The following is a 5,891-nucleotide window of genomic DNA, read 5'->3' as shown; positions in this document are numbered from 1 at the left end:
AAGAAGAAGAAGAAGAACAACAACAACAACAACAACAACAACAACAACAACAACAACAACAACAACAGCAACAACAACTCCAACTATTAAGAAGTAATAGGAAGTCTACAGCCATGCCACCCTGAATGCACCTGATCTCGGAAGCTAAGCAGGGTCTGGCCTGGTTAGTACTTGGATGGGAGACCTCCTGGGAATACCCGGCACTGTAGGGGAAAAACAAAAGAGGAAGTAATAGGAAATATATATTCTGAATCTTTTCTCTTCTTAAGAAATAATTGTGCCTAAATAAATAAGAATCAAATTTACAGACATTTAAAAATGATAAATAGGAACTGTAAAATTTGTATTTCATGGTTGTCTCAGTGGTTGTTTCAGAAATAAATTAATTCAAGACACATTGTCATAAGTAGCTTTGACTAATTTATGTAACTTTACTATGCACTGGATATTCTTGCTTATATACAATTTGTTTACCCAAACTTCCACAATATTCTGCTTTAGATTTGAATAGATCCACAAGTGCATCATGGCCATGTCTTGTCTCAATAAATGATACCTTTAACCTAAAAAGGACAGATTTTTATTAGAAAATTGAATATGTAAAGAGGCACTAAAATGAATATTAACACAGGAAACCTTTGGGGCTGAGGTCTGGATTTAAGTATTGACTGTAGTGCTGGATTCATGAGCATGTAACATGACCTCCAAACTCATCACATTCTATGCACTGCACATTTGCAGTCTGCTCAAGTTATCCTCACTTTATTAAGTGTGCCTTTACAGGAAGGCTAAGAGTTTCAAAAACAAAATGTTTACAACTGCAGGTGAATGGAGCATAGTCAGGATTCTAAGAAAATGGTGATAGATGCTAGTGAGATACTATTGAGACTATAATTGTTCTATCATTGTAAGATTTCCACTTAGAGGGTAGAGAGATGGGCAGTGAGTAAGAAAATGAAAATTTTCCAGAGGACCAGCGTTCTTTTCACAGAACCTACATGCTACCAACATGGTAGATTGCAGTCATCTATAATTCCAGTTCTTGTATGTCTGACATCTTTCTCCGGCTTCACCAGGCATTGGGCATTCATGTGGTGCTCATTGTGGTAGAACTCCCATATATATATAAAACAATTTTTCTTTAATTTGCTAGAACATATTTTACTGTCACTCATAGCCTTGGGCATATTGTACTTCATTTGTCTATTTTCATTTTCAACTATTTCAAAAAAATAATGCACTATTTAATTGGATATTAGAATGCTGACTCCGGCTTGTTACTTGGAATAATTTGTTTGGAAAAGTTTTTTCCAGACCTTTACTCTGAGGTAGTGTCTGTCTTTGTTGCTGAAGTATTTTTGTTTTGTTTTGTTTTTTGTTTTTTGTTTGTTGTTTTTTTGTTTTTTTGGGTATTTTTTTGTTTTTTGTTTTTGTTTTTTGTTTTTTGTATGGAGCAAAATGATTGATTCTGACTGTTTATCCAGTGTGTTAGCCTGTGACTGTTTATTGGGGAATCGAGTCTGTTGATATTGAGAGATAGTAAAGATCAATGAGTGTTAGTTCCTCTTATTTTGTTGTTGGAGGTGGTAGCGTTTGTGTATATGTGTGTGTGTGTTTGTGTGTGTGTGTGTGTGTGTGTGTGTGTATGTGGCTTTTCTTTTGGGTTGTTGTGAGATGATTCTTGTGTTTTCTAGGGTGTAATTACTCACCTTGTGATGGAGTTTTGCTAATATCATATATAGGGCTGGATTAGTAGAAAGATATTGTTTAAATTTGGTTTTATCATGTAATATAAATGGAGAAAGACCTCAGAATATGAAAATATCTCCCATGCTCATGGACAGATAGGATAAGCATAGTAAAAATAGCCATCTTACCAGAAGCAGATTCAATACAATTCTCATCAATATTCTAACACAATTCTTCAGACATGGAAAAAGCCATTTTCTACCTCATACTAAAAAAATAACAAACAAACAAAAAATCCAAGGACAGTGAAAACAGTTCTCAACAATAAAAGGATTTCTGGGGAAATCAACATCCTGAACCTCAAGCTGTACCTCAGAGAAATAGTGATAAAAACTGCATGGTATTGCTATAGACAGGTTAATCAATGCAATAGAATTGAAGACCCAGAAATAAAATCACACATATGCAAACTTACTTGATTTTTGACAAAGAAGCCAAAACTATACAGTAGAAAAAAGAAAAGCATCTTCAACAAATGGTGCTAGTCTAACCGGCAGTCTGCATATTGAAGAATGTAAATTGATCTATAATAAATACCCTCCCTTTATTCACTCTTCTCATGAAAGTTGGGCATATCATATTTTGTCAAAGTTTTCTCTGATTTGCCACTTTGTCTGCTCTGCAATTAGACATAATTTTCAAACATGGGTGCTTCCTTATGTAAGCTAACATTGCTTTTATTGTTTAGGATTAAAATGTAGGCTAAGACTGAGCTACTCCACAACTAGAAATAGGGTTTTTCAATGAATAACATAATCTCAGGATTTACAGTGTGATCAAATATCCTGCAACAGAAGATATTTTAATATTATTATGTGTAATGGAGATTATAAGTGTCAGAAGGAAAGTACTATATATAACTGGAAGTGTCAGAATTTATTATATATGAATAGAATATGTATTTAGTTTTATTATCATGCATTATAATATAAAATTAACATACAATTGATATCTACTAATGGGTAGGTGGATATATTATATAATTATGAATATATATAAATATTTAAATATATACACAATATTCTATGTCCTATTAAATCTAAATATACCTGTGTGTATGTGTGTGTGTGTGTGTGTGTGTGTGTGTGTGTATGCATATAGATGAGAACACTGAAAAGAACAATGTGACAGCAGATGCTGGCAAGGATGTAGAGACAGAGGAACACTCCTCAATTGCTGGTGGGATTGCAAGATGGAAAAACCACTCTGGAAATCAATCAGGAGGTTCTTCAGAAAATTGGACATAGTACTAATGGAGGACACAGCTATACCACTCCTGGGCAGAATGCCCAAGATACAATTCACCAACAACATGAAGCTAAAGAAGAAGGAAGACCAAAATGTGAATATTTCACTCCTTCGAAGAGGGAACAAAATACACATGGGAGAAAATACAAGGTATGGAATAAAGACTGAAGGAAAGGCCATCCAGAGACTGCCCTACCTGGGGATCCATCCCATATACAGCTACCAAGCCCAGACACTATTGTGCATGCCAATAAATGCTTGCTGACAGGAACATGATCTAGCTGTCTCCTGAGAAGCTCTGCCAGTGCCTGACAAATACAGAGATCAGTGCTCTCAGCCAAGAATTGGACTGAGCACACTAGTTCTCCCAGAGCTCCCAAGGACTAAACCACCAACCAAAGAGTACACATGGAGGGACCCATGGCTCCAGCTGCATATGTAGCAGAGGATGGCCTTGTTGGACATCAATGGGAGGCCCTTGGTCCTGTGAAGGCTCGATGCCCCATTGTAGGCATATGTCAGAGCCAGTAAGCAGGAGAGGGTGAGTGGGTGAACAGGGGGAGGGAGGATGAGTTAGGAGGTTTTTGTAAGGGAAATGAGGAAGGGAGATAACATTTGAAATGTAAATAAAGAAAATATCTAATAAAAATTATTTAAAAACATCCATCAATCAATAAATAAAAATAACTCTAAAAAACAAAATGAATTGTTTAAAAGAAAAAATTAGGTATAATTAAGAGAAGTAAATATATCCTAGTCTCTCACAATAACTATGCAGTTTTACTGCCTCTAAGTTACAGAAGAGCTTACTTTGTAATGTATTCATTTTTGCTTTTCTTAATATTATAGCATTATACATGAAAATTTGCTTTTGTTATTAATTGCAATAGAAAAACTTTAGTTTTTATTTTCTTTTTTTCTTTTATTCACAGGAGAAACTGGGAAAAACTGTATTAATAGGTAAAATACATCTAAACTCTGTGAAGACAGAATTAGAGATATGTCAAATTTCATTCTTTAAGAATTTCCTCTGATTCTATCAAATATGTCTAAGAACCAAATTTAGAACCTACCAGTAAAATATTAAAAAGAAGCTTACTTTGTAACCTAACCTTTGTTTTCATCTTTTTCATATAAAGTAAGGCTTTGATTTTAATCCTTTTTATATTATTGCTGAGGTTCTAAACCTGAGATTCATCTATAATGTTGACTTTTGTATTCAATTAAAAATATTGGGTATACAGTCATAAAAATGATTGATGTTGATATGTATGGAAGTTCTTGGAATTAAATGAGGAGAACTAATATCAATTAAGATTTAAAGAAAAAAGAAGAAAGAAAAGAACAATGAAGAAAAGTGGCCACAGAGATGTTAGAGTTCTAGAGGCTGGAAGAATCAATGAAAAACTCTACTTTAAAACATTTGTGGGGTTGTTGAGATGGCGCAGCAGGTAAGAGCACTGTATGCTCTTCTGAATGTCCTGATTTCAAATCCCAGCAACCACGTGGTGGCTCACAATCACCTGCAATGAGATTTGACACCCTCTTCTGGTGCATCTGAAGTCAGATACAGTGTACTTATGTATAATGATAAATAAATCTATGGGCTGGAATAAGCAGAGACTGAGGGAGCAGAGTCCAATTGGAGGGAGCAGAGGTCCTAAAAATTCAATTCCCAATAACCACATGAGGCTCCCAACCATCAGTACAGCTACAGTGTACTCACATACATAAATAAATCTTTAAATACAAAAAAGAACAAAACAAAAAAACAAAAACAAAAACAAAAAAATTTTCTGGAGTAGTACATCATCTTCATCCTGATCTTAACTCATGAGCCCTGACTTTACAGATCTTTCTTTAGAACTCTGATAGATTATATTCCCTTTATTAAAAGTACAGATAGTGGTAATTTGTTACTAGAGTGAGTCTCTGAAAGGACTAATAAAAATTTGCTCAGAAAACAAAACAGTCTAAAGCTTCTCTTGTTGGTATAATATTCTGGTTTAATTTCCAGTGCGTCCTATGAAGATGCAGAAGATTATTATACCTTAGAAAGAAGACACATGAAAGCCCATAGTGTATCATGGACTCATGATAGCGATGTAAGACGTAATGTTGACTTTCGTGCCCTGCTCCTCCTAATCCCAGCCTATTTGCATGTGCTTGTGGAAGGGTATTTGATCAAATTATAAACCCTGAGATTGTGAGCTGGAAATACCTGTTGTGTTGTGGCTCAGCCCTAGCTTACCCCCTTTATCCAAGACCTTTCTGTTTACTGTAAACAAGTAGTTGTAGTATAGCTCAGCCCTAGCACACAACTTTAACCCAAGAGTTTTTCTTAAAGAAGTGTTAAATAAAGTCAATGATAGTTAAAGATAAAAGCAACTAATCAGTTGACAGGAAGTGAACATAAGAAATGAGAAAGGAGAGACCACTGAAGTGAAGGATATTTAATAAATCATGGAGAAGGACAAAGCATTCTGGGATGTCAGTGGAGTCTAACCAATAAAAGGCCAATTCTAGAGATTTTCATGGAATTTTTTAAATGTGGATTTATGGGAATCAAATCACCTGTTTAATTGTGTTTTTCTGTAATACTTTAATAGCTTTTGTGTTTCCTCTTTAAGGGCTTCTACCTGTTTACCTGTGTTCTCCTGTGTTGCATATAGCCCTGGGGCTAATTATATTTGATGTTAATTCTGTTCTCCTGTGAGGGGCTATGAAAAAGGAATGAGTCATCACTCAGGTGATTTCCTGTAACCCTTCTTCTTCCTTAATTTATAAAATAAAGGCTAGAGCCAGTGATGATTGGTGCAGGGAAAGGGAAAGATGAAGCTTAAGGCTTTGGGAGAAAAGAAGAAAGAGAGAGAGAGAGAGAGAGAGAGAGAGAG

At 35.1% G+C, this 5,891-nt stretch overlaps 1 pseudogene and 1 gene segment (V, D, J or C); one reads left to right on the top strand and one right to left on the bottom strand.

The window, feature by feature from the left end:
• LOC116099874 overlaps positions 1-5,891 on the bottom strand; it is a 14,926-nt gene that overhangs the window by 4,828 nt on the left and 4,207 nt on the right.
• On the top strand, positions 104-212 carry LOC116100164 (annotated as a pseudogene).

The sequence above is a fragment of the Mastomys coucha genome, unplaced genomic scaffold (genome assembly GCF_008632895.1).
Source record: "Mastomys coucha isolate ucsf_1 unplaced genomic scaffold, UCSF_Mcou_1 pScaffold20, whole genome shotgun sequence".
In the NCBI taxonomy this organism is placed as follows: Eukaryota; Metazoa; Chordata; class Mammalia; order Rodentia; family Muridae; genus Mastomys; species Mastomys coucha.
This window is presented reverse-complemented; position numbering and strand designations above follow the sequence as displayed.